Here is a 16,781-nt window from a genome sequence, read left to right on the forward strand (position 1 = left end):
TCGATTTTCAAATAGAAAAAAGACCCTTATTTCTCCCTCATTCCTTCCTTTTATAATTGCTGGCCATGAATTCCTTGCGGGTCCCTCCACCAATTTTATTTGCCTTAAGGAATTCAAATTCTTTCTTCCCCAAGTGTGTACTTTATGTGGACCTCATATTCCACTATCAATTCAATCTTTCATTCTCTCTAATGTTGGTGGCCTCCATCTCTCCAAAAATTAAGTGGGGACTCCCTCCACCCACATGTCCTAAGTTTACATGCCAAAATATTTCCCAACACCCAATTGGAAAATAGAAATTCATCTTAGCAGAATTAATTTAAATGGCAACATTACATGGTTGGTACTATAAGGTCTTGAACCACCGCCCCCCACACGCTCAAGGCGATGGGTGTAGTGGCCATTTGCATGATGTTGACCAGTGCATTAAGGAAAGGTGGCAGCGAGAGGAGGGGAAGTGTTGGAGTTTGTAATTTCCCTGGAGAGAAGTCGGGTGAGCACTAGAGCGACTGTGAGTAAGGAGATTGGAGCAGCGGGCTAGTTCAGTGGCTCCACGAGTAGTAGAAACTCCACCTTTTGCACGCAAAGGAAACCAGGTATGTTATCAACAATCTCTCTTATCTCATTATGCTGCCCTGTTTCAGGTTTCGTTTGAGGGAGAGGGAAGGAATTTTGGGGAAGGATCGTAAGGATGTGAGGGGTTGGGAGCATAGGCTGGTGGTGAGTGTCTGCTTCTACTTCTGTCTTTAGCACCCAATAGGCACCCTCACCATCTCGCTCTACTTCGAGATACCCCCTTCCCGTATGCGAATTTTGATGGCTCTAGGTAGGGAGCATAGCGTAAAAGCACGCAGTTGCATCACTAAAGAAGCTGGGGGATTAGGCTATGGGGATAATGTTTACCTGTACACCCACATTCTGAGAGGAAACCTCTGTAACATGACCATGTGCAGCCGAAGGGGGATTTATAGGGACCCAGGAATGGAAGAGAAGGAGGAGAATTACTACAGGCAGGAAACTTGGCAGGGAATTGAGACTGGCTATGGAAGGAAGGTTGGCGATGGCGGCAATATGGGGCTCAAGGATGGTTGGCCACCTATGTTGGGTCCCCTTTTTGCTTGTCGGGCGGGTAACAAAGGGCATGTTAGCTAGGTTGGGTCGATGGCCCGTAGGCAGTTGCACCTCTTTACCTAGGATTGGGGAGATATTGCATGTCGGAGCATTGTTAAAGGGGGTTGCTTCTTTTGGGACATGCAACTTCTAGGGCAGGGCATGGGTAGGTCCTCTCTGTGGAACCTGCCTATGACCATGAGGGGCATGTTACTGCAACTGAAGGGGGGGGGGAATCAAGTTGGAGGGATGGAGCAACATAACCCTACCACCTGTGTACATGCACCTTGTTGTAATAAATTGATGTTTAGTTGGTCAATTGAATGTTTTGTATGTAAAATAGGTCTACCGCGTGGTGAACCCACCTTGGCACAAGGAAAATCTAGGGTCGAATAGGTTATAGTTTGTCTCCTTATATAGGGCAGGCTCAGAGACACCATGGATCGACTTGTAAAGACCCGAGGCTGCAGTAAGAAACCTCAAGAGACTAGGCATGACACGAAACCTAGGCCTTCAGGTGGTTGATGGGGTCGGAAGTCTGTTGAACATTTAATTAGTGAAGCAGTAGCCACTTACTCGGAGGGAAGCAATGAAGAGACTGAAGAGTCCGATCCTGGAAATACAACAAGTAGAATCACCCAATTCAAACAGACCCTCTACCTATACTAATTGATGAAAAGGCTATTGGGAAAGGCCATGGAGCGGAAGAGTCATCTCAGATAAAATTAAATAACCAACATGTATTTTGAAAATTTAACCAACTCTCATGTCATCTCAGATAAAATTAAATAACCAAAATTTTGAAAATAAACTTAAAAAGAAATTTGAATAGTCTTTAAAAAGTGCAGAGACATACTTCAAATTCGAATTCCAAATATGTGCTAGACATGGATAAAAAGAGAACAGATGGCAAGAAGCCAAATATATTTACTAAGTGGCGGCCTTTGGCATCTACGCTATATTGAAACGAAGTATCGTTGCACCTACGAGGGTTTTAGGGTTAAATTTTGAGGGGTTCCACATGGCATTCGGGAGCAACAAGAAGTTGCCTCTCTGGGCATTCTTCTTTTTTGAGACAGATGTTGTTTGTGTTAATCCCCACACGTATATAACAGAAATCTCTGCCATGAATTTGTCCCGCTCCAATATGACAGATGACTTGAGATTTCCAGCATTTTTCGCTCATACTTGGAACCGTTGCAAATCGCATCCCTGCAGTTCGTATTAATTTATGCTTTCTTAGTGTTATACCTGCATTTCTTTGTATGGTTTATTGATTTACAATCTGCTGCTAAATGCTGAATTTGTTTTATGGCTAATTACAGAAGATTATGATATACGTATGCATGATCAGGCTTCGCGTCCAAGAAGAAGTTTCTGTTTGGCAACATTGGAATGCAAATAAAGTTGGTACCTGCTTCTTATACAAACTTCCGCGTTGAGGGAGCCTGCCAAGTCAGATCAAACAAACACATCTGCAGGTGCCTGCAGGCTGTATTATGATCAATTGGAATTAGGCAGCGTCAATGTATGTGAGGGTGCCTAGACTTCCAAGAAAGACAACAAATTCAGAGGCACAAAAGGAAAGTTAAATTGAAGCAAATCGGAAGAGAGTCGAAGGTGCTCTGCGGTAAAAGCTCTCCAAAGGGAAAAAAACATTGGTATCTCGCAATGCCTTCACCAATGGTCTATTGGAGCATAAACTTAATTCTTAGTTATTTTAATTCTGATAGTGTACATTATGGAACTCATTTTGCAGATATTGCAGCAGGTTGTACTTTGATCACTTGGAGTTAGGCAGCATCAGTTGGAAAGTTAAATTGAAGCAAATTGGAGGAAAGAAGGTGCTTTGTGTTACAAGAGAAGGTGCTCTATGTTAGAAGCTCTGCCAAGGGCAGAAACATTGGTATCTTTGGTGGATTTTTGCTGATGATATGCATGAGTAGCTCTGTCAAGGGCAGAAACAGCTTTCAAAAATTACTCAGATGGAGACAACATGGTGAAGGATGATTTCAAATGATATGGGCAGAATGGCAATGGATGATCCCAAGTGTTTGCAGATTACGCCCTCCAAACCAATGTTTATGTTGAAGAAGAAGGTTACAACCTACTGTAGCGGAGCTAGTGCAAGGAACCAATGTCGCCATTCAATCTCCAATACTGTATTGAATGTTGGGCAGTGTATTGAATGTTATGGGGAAATGCATTGCAAATAGCAAAAATAAAATCCTCAAATTCTGATTGCAAACTAGAAGCTTGAAACTTACAAATTCTTTCTCTCCTCTCTCAAAGAAAGCGAGATATTTTATAAATAATATATTCTTTCTGAAATAAACCAAACAGATAGATGGACCGCCATGAAAATCAAATTCTTCATCCTGTTACATCATTAATCCTATTGCGTCCATGAAAGGATTATGATTTTAATCCTATCACATCCTATTACATACGATGATGAAAATAATGAAAGCAAATTAGTTTTATTTTCTTTAACTACACTGTTCTAATGATGGATAAATGCTTTCATTACATTGCAACAATAATGGATATGTGCATGCATGTGAATAATGAGGAATCCTCTGGTTGCCACGCTGTTAACTCTGTACTGCGGAAGACGAGGAAGAGGACGTACCCTCTGCTGTGGAAGAGAAATCCGCCGAGTCGCGAGACAACATGAAATTTGTTGTGGTAACGAAATCTGGTTTAGAGAGTATTTCGACGGCCTCGCTCATGGAAGGTCTCCCATCCTTTTCATACTGAACGCAGAGTCATTGCAGACACCCACTGCACCAAATGTCCACAATTTTGGACTGTTGAACTGGATAACGAGCTTCGTCCAGTCACTATCTCTAACAAAACAATCCCGAAGCTATAAACATCCACCTTGGCCGTGATGGGCAGATTCATCGCCCACTCCGATGCTAAGTAACCCCGCGTACCTCTAATTGTGGAGAAGGAGAATGCTCGATCTCTGTCTACCAACTTTGATAAACCAAAGTCAGAAACTTTGGGACAAAGTTTCTTGTCCACAAGTATGTTTTGGTGTTTTGGGGCTTGATGTCACTGTGCAGAATCCATTCCAAACATTCTTCGTGGAGGTAGGCTAAACCCTTGCTCGTGCCTACCGCAATCCCAAATCTTTCTTTCCAGCCCAAAACTCTGTCATTGTTTTCTGTGAATAGATACTTGTCGAGAGACCCATTTTCAACGTACTCATAAACGAGCAACCTGTGTTTTCATTCTGCACATAATCCAAACAAACTAACTAGATTGATGTGATGGACTCTCCCAATCATACTCACTTCTGCCCGGAACTGATCATGACCTTGGGATAGCCCTTCTAATTACTTCACCGCTATTGCCTCACCATCGGGAAGCATGCCTTTGTACACTGTCCCAAACCCTCCTTCCCCCAGTTTTATTTTGAATTTATCAGTGGTTCAACTCTGAAAAGCTGAACTTCTTGAATCCCCCGGGAATCACTGAGTAACGTCCTAGACTATCCAAGCCAGGATCTCTAAATTCTCTAAGCATATACCGTAATCCAAATATTGCGCAAAGCAGCTCTGCGACACCAAAATCCTAGCATATATTTGACAACGCTTCTTGTCTTATGCTTCTTATATTGGCCTGTCCCAGAGACAATGTGTAAGGACCTACGGCTCCGCCCGAAGTGCAACTGCAACCGGATGGAGAACGCGCACGGTTGGAGGTTGAACGAACAACATAGGAGCGAGCTCAGACTTATGCGATGGCGTTATGTTATAATGCGAAGGCATAGAAGGAGGGCGAGCCGGTTACATAGGCGTGGGAGCATAATGAAACACCCACGGGCCGACCATACTTGGACACAAAGCCAACAGGGTAAAATGTGATGAAGTGTGGGTGTGTAAAGTGTGGAGGACGAGTCGGTCGGGTAGGCTAACTCCCCCTGCCACCCGTATAAACAAGTGATGTGTTGGAGTCATTTGAACCATCATCCAACGCTCATCGCTCAAACATGTGAGAAGTGCACAGATTAGAGGTGGATGCTGCAAGGAAGGCGCATAGCTTGGTGATGTGCCTGTTCTTGGGCAAGGCCACACGAAGGTGAAACGCACATCTTGGTTTTAGGTGAAGGGCGCGGGCAGGGTCGCCCGCCGGTTGGAGTGAGGCATGCACAGGTGTGTGGCGCCCGGTTTGTGCAACGAATTGGCACGGGTTCTTGGGTGACTCGGGTGAGCACCTGCCCGTCGTGCAAGTGTGCACAGTGACCTTGAAGTGTTGAGATTGTGGACAAAGGTGTGTCTCGGGTGGAGGCGCCCGTGTGTGGTGACTTGGAGGCGCGCCCAAGTTGGACAAACAACACGATCGTGCGACGAGGTGAACAAAAGGTTGGTGAGTCGTGCGGCAACCGTGCGGAGGCACCGACGAGCTGGGCAACCGAGTTTGCCAAAGATTGTAAATTTGGCTAAGTATGAAACTTGGTGTTTCCCAAGTATACTTGTAAAGCTTGTAATATTGAAGATTGTATAATATATTATTCGGGCAGACTCATTGTTCACGGAGTTGCCCCTCCCTTTATACTATGCAATTGTGTTCTTCATTTATAATTGCTGACGATAATGAATGTGTATGGGTGTTCATTGGTATAAAAGATAACATAATAATACTTGGTTGCAAAACACAAACTAAGTAGGAATAAGTGGTTAGGTGTAGTCCACGAACATAAGTATTGGTGAAAAGAAAGTGTTCGGTGGTGCCGCACCTCGCCAAACGCGGTTGAAATACTACCGCCGGCCTGGGGGCGTGACAGGTGGTATCAGAGCTCGATTGGAGTTGGTGATTGAAGTTGATTCAAGGTTGAAGAAGCTTGACAATTGGTGACAATGAAGAAGGTACTTGCAGGTGAAGGAAGTTGTTTCACATACAAGTGGAACAAGGGTTGGTTCAGGTTTCAGGCATCTTGGTGAAGTTGTTGGATGGTCGAAACTAGATCGCAAAGAAGAAGGAAGCTGATGACAATGGCAGCTGAATCTCAGGCTGGGTCTAGTCACAGAGCGTAGGATGCTACTATGGAATTCATGGAGAAAGTGTTGGAGAAAATGGAGGACTTGGAAGCTTTCTGGACTAAGAAGATGGACTTGATCGAGAGAGATCAAGGGGCCAATTCGAAGAGAAGGAAGAGCTCGATGAACTCCGGACTCAACACGAGTACATTGATCTTATGTGTACACAACTTGAAGTAAGGGTCAAGGAGGTTGAAGAGGCAAGAGACCAAGGTCTTGCAGAGATTGTGGGCTTGCAAAAATCTCTTGACGAAGCCAGAGATGAGATCGTGGTGTTGAAGAAGGCCGTGAGGCATAACTCAAGTGGAGGAGTGCCTCATGTGAAAGTCAAGGAACTGGAATCTTACGATGGTATAAGGAATGCAAAGACTCTTGGAAACTTTCTATGGGACATGGAGCAATACTTGGAACGACTGGGTCTATCTGATGATGAGACGAAGGTCAAGGTAGCTGCTCAGTTCTTAACAAAGGATGCTAAGATGTGGTGGCAAAGGAGAATGGATCAGATTGCCAATGGCAGTGCTAGTGACATTACTTCGTGGGATGAAATGAAGAAATCTTTGCAGACCCATTTCAGTCTTAAGGATGAAACGTGGGAAGCAAGGATGAAGATTAAGTTCATAAAGCAGATCGAGAACCTTCAAACATATCAGCGGGAGTTTGCAAGTGCGGTTTTGGAACTTCCTGACATGGCAGAGAGAGACAAGGTGTTCAATTTCATTATTGGGTTGAAGCCTTGGGCACGCAATGAAGTGAAGAGGCAGAGGATTAGAACACTTGAGGAAGCTTTTACTACTGTGGACAGGTTGGTGGAGCATTATGATGAGACTTCTAATGATAGGAAGAAGAAATTTGATAAGCCGAAAGAGAAGAAGAAGGATGATGCTTCAAAATCAGATGATAATTCGAAGATGAAGAAAGCCTTGAAGTGTTGGATATGTGCTGGACCACATATGGTGAAGAATTGTCCTTCTAAACCAAAAGTGGCTGCGATTTCACAATCTAATGAGAAGAATGAAGAAGCTTATGTGGGGATGATGTGAATACTTGGTTCTGTTGCTGCTACAGAAGTGGTCTCTCGAAGGGATCCTGAGAGGAACAAGTTGGAGTATGTACGGCTGAAGGTTGGGGGTGCTGATATACTCACTATGGTGGATAGTGGGGCTACTCACAACTTCATGGGTGAAGATACTGCGAGGAGAATTGGGCTGAAATTTGTACCGGTGAAGGCACAGATGAAGACAGTCAATTCTCCTCCTGATAATGTTCTTGGTGTAGCTGAAAAAGTGGACACAACACTAGGTGAGTGGACAGGGAAGGTCAACTTCACTATAGTGCGAATTGATGACTATGGGACTGTGCTGGGAATGGAATTCATGAACAATTTGATGCTATGATTGTTCCACATTTGAAGAAGTTGTACATTTACATTGGAAGGGAAGATGTACCCATTGGTGTTCCAACCATTGGAGTGACAAGGCCTGATTGTAAGTTGGCAGTGATGCAAATGGAGGATGAGAAGCGGATCGAAGACATGAGTAAATGGTTGTCTACGGTTGAGACAAAGCTTACCGAGCAGTGATTGGTCATCAAGACACTTTCAGATAGTATCTTGGATTTATTAAGAAGGCTAGAAGTGGTTGAGGATGATGATGATGATGATGAGGCATATGTGAGGCCGAATGTCCGGGAGGAGGATCAAATTACTTATCTATAGAGGATGGAGATAGAAGACCCTGGCAGATGGATTGAGATGATTAGTGAGGGTGAGCCTTCAGGCTCTACTCCCTCCACATCTTTTTAGATGACATAGAAGATGGGGCTCATTATTAGCTGCTCATGGCAGTGAGTCCTTAAAACAGGTTGAGCAGGTATGGCAGAGGATGCAGGGATGGCTTGGCATCAAGCATCATGACATGTTGCAGATGGGATGGAGTTTCCATGGACCTAAGCATGGGAGAGGTTCATGGTGAGTCCGGGATGTGGCAGAATCCTAGATAGACTGGTGAAGGCATAAGGATGGACATTCTTATGATTTGAGCGTGACAGTTGCACTGATCACCCGACTAGTTCAAGTCATGAGGGCTAGCAGTGTACCAGAGAGATGTTGACATTAGGCAGATGAGGAGGAAAATTCACAGGATGAGGACGACACATGATGGAGATTGGAGTTCTATATATGTTGCAGGGATGTTTGCAGTATGTGGAGGGGTTGACATCATGGACCAAGGATGAGATAGATATTGATGTTGATCTTGGTTGATGGCTACCAGGATGGCATGTTGTCGAGGACGACAACGACTTCAGGTGGAGGAGGATGTAAGGACCTGCGGCTGCGCCCGAAGTGCAACCGCAACCAGATGGAGAGCTGTTATAGACATTTTTGTGCCTAACATCATGGAGCATGAAATGTCAATAATCTGAGGGATCCAAAGTCCCTAAACATGTTGTTCTTACCCTTAGAGGAACAAGGTCTGCAAACCACAGCACTGAGAATCAGTTCTCCACTCAAAAACACTCAAAAACAGGCTATTTCTGGATCATGTCAGCTGCTCCACTGAGCATCTGCGCTGAATGTCAACTGCTCCTCCTTGTACCTGCGCTGAAGGTCAAAACCAATGAAGGCTACCTGCGCTGGGCGAGATTGGCCAAGTGGCACAGTCATTCTGCAAGGTGTCAACTGCCCAGGAAGCTTCCAAACTGACACTTGGGTCAAGGAATTCGCCTAGTGATGAGTAAGAGGGTCTTGATCTCCAAGTGGAAGCAAGATTCTCCAAGTGGACTCAAGAACTGAAGATTAACTAAAGTGGGAGAGGACACAAGTCAGCTTCAGGCCAGTCTCAAGATGACTCATCCTTTCTCCAAAACCCTATATATAGAGCTCTCTCATGAGGTCTAAGGAGGCTGGAATTTTGTGCAAGTAAGGAAGTGATGTTGGTTTGTGATTAGAGCTATTGGGTGTTTGCTTGAAGGAGGTGAAGAGGAGATTTCATTCAGCTGGGAGGTGTTGCTGGATTGGGCCCGTTGTGGTTGTAACTCTCTCAGAACTTTACTTCTATTATCAATAAAGTATTCAAGATTCTTCTATGTGCATGTGTCTTTATGATGAATAGATGTTTGTACATTTGATTTATGCTAATCCTATAATCGATTATGGATGTATGCTTCTTGTAGTTTCCTTTTTTTTTGTGCTTTTACAGGATCTGTGCGTATCTGGGCCGATGAAAGGGCAAGGAGCTAGGAGCAAGCAGCAAGGAGTGAAGACTGGATCGACTATAAGCGCAAGATAACGGTTAGTAAATCATCCTTTCTTCCCTCTCTCATCTCATAAAGAAGAAACTTTGAATAGCTTTGCATTCAGTTGTTGCTGGAGTACTATCACCTTTAGAGTAGGGATAGAGGCATTCTGCATTAGATACTTTTCCCCCCAACAAAATGGCGACTCCACTGGGGATAGGATCTTGGTAGTTTGTTGTGTTTCTTGCTATTCAGTTCATAAACAAGGAGAGTACCGAATCGAACTGTGTTTGAATCTATCAAACACAAAGTAGAGGGCAGCTACTCTGGCTCAGTTTTTGAGTAAGTTTATGATTTGAAGAGCTGATCCACAAGGACTCTAATAAGCTCTTAGTGATAGCTTTTCATCCTCCTTTACATCCCTTAGTGTGTCCTTGACTGATAGCTTCTGATTTGAGCAAAAACTGTGAATTTTTGAGCAATCTGTGACCCAGAAACCAAGACGGACGAATGTCTCGTTCTTCATTGCAGGTTGTACACTAGCAGTTTGCATTTCAGCGCAGTTCCCGAAGGGGCTACCTGCGCTGAAGGTCAAACAGGCAGTGTTACACCTGCGCTGGACCAGTCTTGGCTTGAGTCCTGGGGTTTCCTGCTGTGTCTTGATTTGTTTTCACTATTGTTTTTGCTGTTTGCTGCCAGTCAGTAGGCCTATCTGAACCAATCTTCCTTTGTCATTATTCCGCCTCAGTTGTATAAAGAAACTGTATTTGTTCTTTTGTATTTCTTATGTCATTTACAGTTTCCCATAACAAAAGTGAACCAGTCTTGCATTGACCTCTTAGATCTAGACCTGTGATTAAGTATCGTTTCTGATCTTAAGAGTTAGCTTATTTGTTGTTCATAGCTGATTGAGTATTGTCGCTTTCGTTATATGGTTTGAATTTACATATTTCTAAGTGTCGAAACAAGTGAATCGTAAGGTGTCATTCGATTTTGGACAAACTTGTTTACTTTCGCTTGAAATTAAATTCAAATTTGTACAACAACTTTCTTTTTGCATTTCATCAAACATTAAGAAAGAGAAAAGAAATACTTGCATTGTGCATGTACATTATGACAGTTTGCATGTTGATTTAGGAAAGTGCATTAGTGTGTGCTCTATGATCTGTGTGAAAAGGTGTTATCTTCCTTCTCCCTCAGTAGTTAAGGTTTTCAAAGTTGAAAGATTGAAAAGCTTGTTTATCATCTTAGATTGCATTCAGGAGTGTTTCTATACATCTCGTGGTGATCCATAAAGGCAAACTGCTAAACAAGATCAACCTTAAAATAAATTGAATTTACATAACAACACATTGAAACATAACGCAAACATCTAGAGGTCTAAGCTAGAGACGTGTTCCGGCGTCGTTAAACGTGATATCTTAGCGTTGAGTGGTTGGGTGATTCCTCCACGGTGAAGCGATAAGTATCAATACGGACTTGTGCTCCCACGTACCGTCGCGTATATATTGGGAGACCCCTATAGGATCAAAGCCTTTATCCATAGGAAATCGTGTCGGCCGCCCTACTGATCGCAATGCAGTGAACACAGCATTCACGAAGATCGACCACTCGTACCGTAAAACGTATTCAGTGGTTTTGCGAAAGGTTTGGCACACCCTCTGCCTAGAACTCCAGAGCAGTTTCTTTTGGCCTTTTTCAAACTCTATAACTGAAAAAGTCCATCCGAGCATTTGTCACTTCGGGCTCGTTAAAACATCGAAGGAGACTAGAGTCATCTTTAGCTTTTTCTCGACTCTTAAAAAGTGAAAAAGAAATTTGTGTCTAAGCGTCGTTATAAAATTTATTTTAAACGGAACATAATCACCTCCTATTCCCGCGTTGATCTTAAGTTGAGAACATGGAACGCCCCAACCAAGGAACTCCACATGATGGAAGTCCTAGTCCATTCTCCTCTTGGGGAGAAGTTGGTGCGCCCCACATGGCCACATTGTCGCTTCCAGGACTGACAATTGGCCTGCCGGTTTGGCTATTCTCAACTAGTGTAGTTCAGAACACCATGGTTCCTGAGCAGTCGAGTCAACAGTTAGATGAGTCTAGAGCATCCCACCAGCCTTCTACTTCCTCTAACCCTTCCTCCAATCCTTCATCTTCAAAAGGTAAATCTGGCAAAAGCCAAGCTCCCATGGAGAAGAAGGAAAAGAAGAAGAAAGAGAAGAAGAAGAAGGAGCCTAAGGCGACTGGGGGCAAGCAAAAGACATCTGACAAAAACCCACACACAGCACAGACCGGGCCTAAATCGCCATGTGTCATATGTAGAGGAGACCACTTCCATAGAGATTGTCCCTGTATTCCTCGGATACTAAGGGACTGGTCACCTCGTTTGCACAATTCGGGAGCATCAACCTCTGATAGCCATGTTGATTGCTTACCGTCAACCAGCGAAAGTGAAGGTTCAAGACAAAGAGGGGGAGCAAGATCCCCCTGCAGACTGTGTGAAGGCGGTCACGCCATCCACAGTTGTCCCTTCTTAGATGAAGCGAAGAGAGTTTTGGAAGATCGTCCGGTTTCTCCGGTAATACTTCCTCCTGGATACAAAAAACTCGTGCCAAGTCCTTCGTTGGTTGAAAATACAGCTGGCCCACTCAAGTGGTCAGCTGAAGCGTCAGTCATTGAAAATGAACCTACTAAATCCAGACCAGACGAAAGTCTAAAGGTCGATACGGCAGTTGACCCGGTTCTTCCTTCAGAGGTTTTGTCCTCAAATGACACCGTCATTGAAGATTCATCTTCAAATGACACCCTCACGGAAGAGAATAAGGATGACACCATCCAGATTCTTTTCATCAACACAGATTCTGATGATCATCAGGGCAATGTGCCCATTCCTTTATCGCAAGAAGGAACATCGTCAGGATCATATCCGGCCGTGTATTCGGTCCCACCACCAAGCAACCTGGTTGTGTCCTTTGATTGGAACCAACTGGGCAGACCCCGGTTACCAGCCAGTATACCATTCAGAATCATAGTCCAAATTTATAGAATGGTGATGGCTGGAACTATCATTGATGAAGGGGCATCTGTGAGTATCCTTTCCTCTGTTGCTTGGAAAGCACTGGGTTCCCCGGTGCTTTTGCCTGAGATGAGAAATCTCTCAGGCTTTGATAAAGGAACCAGTCGACCATTAGGGATCCTCCCCAATGTGCCTGTTACGTTGAAAGGGAAGACCGTTAATATGAACGTGATGGTCGTTCAAGGACCCTTGGATTATAACCTACTCCTTGGACGTGACTATATATATTGCATGGGAGCTATAGTCTCTTCACTCTTTAGAGTAATGTGTTTTCCACACGAAGGAAGGATGGTCAAGCTCGTAGACCAACTTTCATTTCTGGGATCACGCATCGCAAATAGTCAAATACCAATCCTCAATGGTCTATTCACCCAAGAAATGTCTCCACCCCCAGTCCTCCTTCCCGATGAATGCGAGTGATTCGGAAAGATAGAACTGGAACCCAGGGGGCATGCATCCTGGTCTGCTTCGGGCAGAAGAAACCTTGGGTATAAAGTAGGATTTCCGCGAAAGAATATGACTAGTCCGTACCCCGTCCGTGGATGGAAGAGGGGTTGTTCTAGAATAGGATTCTTTTGATAAGGTTACTTGTCTGACAAAGTGTCACTCATCTCTGTCTAAACAGGTAGGCTACCAAGGAAAGAGATTCTATTGCGGCAGCAAATGGTAACCATCTTTGGGTAAAAGGCAAGCCTCACCCATTAAAACTATGTTTTAGAGGATAAGTAGGGGCAGCCCCCAAAGAAGGGGACTCTTTGCTGCAACAAGTAGTAACCATCATTGAGTAACCTAATGATAGACACCGCCGAAGAAAGAGTTTCATTTGCGGCAGCAAATAAAACCATTCTTTGGGTAACCAGAAAGAGTCAAGCCTCACCCTTTAAAACAAATGTTTTATCTGATAAGTAGGGGCGGTCTTGAAATTGTACTTTATACCTGGGGGCATGCAAACCTTTTGGAGTGCAAGCAAAGAGCGGTTATTTATCTGTTTTTTGGATTAGTCGTTTCCGAACTTGCATGAAGGAAGGATGGGGGGCAAAGGTCAAAATTTGCCAAAGAGCATAGCTTATGTAAGGCGCAAGCTCTATAAAAAATGGGATCTTCTAGGAGACATTCTTATCTTATGACTGGTATATCGAGCAGTTTTAGCATAAAGTTCATGCATGTTAAAAAATAAACGCAAGATCCGAGCAGTTTTAACGCGGTCTTCATGCTCGTTAAAAAATAAATATAAGCAGTGAGCAATGTTTCCTCCAGAGTTTAAGCTCATTTTTAAATAAAAAATGAACCTATTTCGGTAAATAACCATTGTGATCGTAAATTTATTAGCCATAAGATCCTTGGTCGTGTTTGCACCCGCCACCTCCATTTCATTTGGCCTATCGTTCACCTCCATATGATTGTTTACCCATTTTGAGGAACAGCTGCGAAGAGTGATTTCACTTAGCCATCCTTGTGACACTGCCGTGATTGGAAAATTCCAACCTGTACCTGGAATCTACTGCTATCCCTGTTTATCACTCGTTCCTCAAAAGACGAGTCTTCTTTGAGCTCTTTTCATCTGACTCGTAAAATATGAAAAGTTTGTCGAGTTTTGGCCTTCCAGCTCGTTAAAAGGACCGGAAGAGCTATCCCTCCTCTAGATTTTAATCTTTTTGGACCTGAGGGATTATTGCACAAAAAGGTCGAGCGCTTGTTTTATTCGGCTCGTTAAAGTTATCGAAAATTCATCCCTTTTGTATTGTTTTATACTTTTTCGGACTTAAGGGATTAGATGACGAAAAAGGAATTTTGGAGTTAACTTTCTGTACCTTTTCAGACTCTCTAAAAATGAAAAGGACCGAGTTTTCCTTGTCGTTAGACTCGTTAAAATGATTAAATAGCGACAAACTTGTCTTTAGACGAGAACGAGTTTCCCTATCGCTAGGCTCGTTAAAACATAGCGATGGGCTTGCCCGAAGGGCAGGTTATAGAACAAGCATATGTTATCCTCCTCAAGCTTGACAAAAATAAAGAGGTACTGGTCAGAAATTACTGGGGAAAAATTGGGAGAATCTCGAAGCTTTGATGGTAGCAAGTCGCTCTTGAACATGACACTTTGTCCTCCGTATCACATCGGGTTGGGTTGTTTCATTCACCGGTCTCATCACCATGGTCCTCGCCAAACCATCAGTATTTGGGGTAATGCTACCGATCCATCACAATAGTGTCGTTATATGTTCAAGAGATGTGTTCAGAAAGAGTCAACCGTGTCCCATCCACTGCCATACATTATCCTTCATCCACCCATGATCGCCACCCTGAATCATATCTCACAGTTTGTTTTCACCTCCACTAAAGTCATTAGCTCCGTTCTGTGTCACTGATGTGGGATTCATTAAGGCCCTCCTTTGACGGATCACTTCTTGTCGACTTCAGCTCATTATCCAAGAAGTTGATCTAGGAACACCCCCCCCAGTACTTTGAAGCTTGCATGCCTCAATGGCAAGTTTCTCACTTCCGGCGACAGGTATACATCAATGACCTTCGACCAGAAGATTTTGCGTGGTGTTCGACGCCAAGTCCTTTATTCACACCACTTGAATTGTACTGTAGTACCTTGAGGGTCATTGTCATTATTGGTGATTCCTCTCGCGCTTGTTAACGGTTTACATTATTGACCGGTAATCAAGCGATGTCTTTCCATGTTCGACTTCAGCGTAATTCTCACATGGATCGACTTGTACTTAGAGTGAAGATCGAACGAGATCGAAGACCCCGGATCTAGTTTCATTCGTTCGGGCTGCGATATATATTCAGGATATAAAGACATTTGATATGTACATCGTTACAGCAGATGATCATCCTACTCAAAGGATGATAATTTCAGCAGAGAATTATCAGTCTATCATCAGACGGTTGTCTGTTATATGTACCAAAATGAATTTATAAAGCTAAGCATGGGAATGCCCGCCTCAGCTAGATCATGAAAGCAGAATGAAAAATAATGTATTGTGTTGTATTTTATTGCAGGGCACCTCTCAGCCAATTGAATGAACTTCGGATCCTCCTAATAAAGCATTTCACCCGATAAACGACCTCATACTTTAGGGGGCAACTGTTATAGACATTTTTGTGCCTAACATCATGGAGCATGAAATGTCAATAATCTGAGGGATCCAAAGTTCCTAAACATGTTGTTCTTACCCTTAGAGGAACAAGGTCTGCAAACCACAGCACTGAGAATCAGTTCTCCACTCAAAAACACTCAAAAATAGGCTATTTCTGGATCATGTCAGCTGCTCCACTGAGCATCTGCGCTAAATGTCAACTGCTCCTCCTTGTACCTACGCTGAAGGTCAAAACCAATGAAGGCTACCTGCGCTGGGCGAGATTGGCCAAGTGGCACAGTCATTCTGCAAGGTGTCAACTGCCCAGGAAGCTTCCAAACTGACACTTGGGTCAAGGAATTCGCCTAGTGATGAGTAAGAGGGTCTTGATCTCCAAGTGGAAGCAAGATTCTCCAAGTGGACTCAAGAACTGAAGATTAACTAAAGTGGGAGAGGACACAAGTCAGCTTCAGGCCAGTCTCAAGATGACTCATCCTTTCTCCAAAACCCTATATATAGAGCTCTCTCATGAGGTCTAAGGAGGCTGGAATTTTGTGCAAGTAAGGAAGTGTTGTTGGTTTGTGATTATAGCTATTGGGTGTTTGCTTGAAGGAGGTGAAGAGGAGATTTCATTCAGCTGGGAGGTGTTGTTGGATTGGGCCCGTTGTGGTTGTAACTCTCTCAGAACTTTACTTCTATTATCAATAAAGTATTCAAGATTCTTCTATGTGCATGTGTCTTTATGATGAATAGATGTTTGTACATTTGATTTATGCTAATCCTATAATCGATTATGGATGTATGCTTCTTGTAGTTTCCTTTTTTTTTGTGCTTTTACAGGATCTGTGCGTAGCTGGGCCAGTGAAAGGGCAAGGAGCTAGGAGCAAGCAGCAAGGAGTGAAGACTGGATCGACTATAAGCGCAAGATAATGGTTAGTAGATCATCCTTTCTTCCCTCTCTCATCTCATAAAGAAGAAACTTTGAATAGCTTTGCATTCAGTTGTTGCTGGAGTACTATCACCTTCAGAGTAGGGATAGAGGCATTCTGCATTAGATACTTTTCCCCCCAACAAGAGCGCGGACGGTTGGAGGTTGAATGAACAACATAGGAGTGAGCTTAGACTTATGCGATGACGTTATGGTATAATGCGAAGGCATAGAAGGAGGGCGAGCCGGTTATATAAGCGTGGGAGCATAATGAAACACCCACAGGCTGACCATAC

The 16,781-nt window shown here is 43.6% G+C and overlaps 1 pseudogene; it reads right to left on the reverse strand.

Annotated features, from left to right (window-relative positions):
* Positions 1-3,861: 3,861 nt before the first annotated feature.
* Positions 3,862-4,644, reverse strand: LOC149186454 (G-type lectin S-receptor-like serine/threonine-protein kinase At1g34300; annotated as a pseudogene).
* Between the last annotated feature and the right edge of the window lie 12,137 nt (positions 4,645-16,781).

The sequence above is a fragment of the Pinus tabuliformis genome, chromosome 3_1 (genome assembly GCF_031772625.1).
Source record: "Pinus tabuliformis cultivar Carrire ecotype Pingquan chromosome 3_1, CPIR1, whole genome shotgun sequence".
NCBI classification, from domain to species: Eukaryota; Viridiplantae; Streptophyta; class Pinopsida; order Pinales; family Pinaceae; genus Pinus; species Pinus tabuliformis.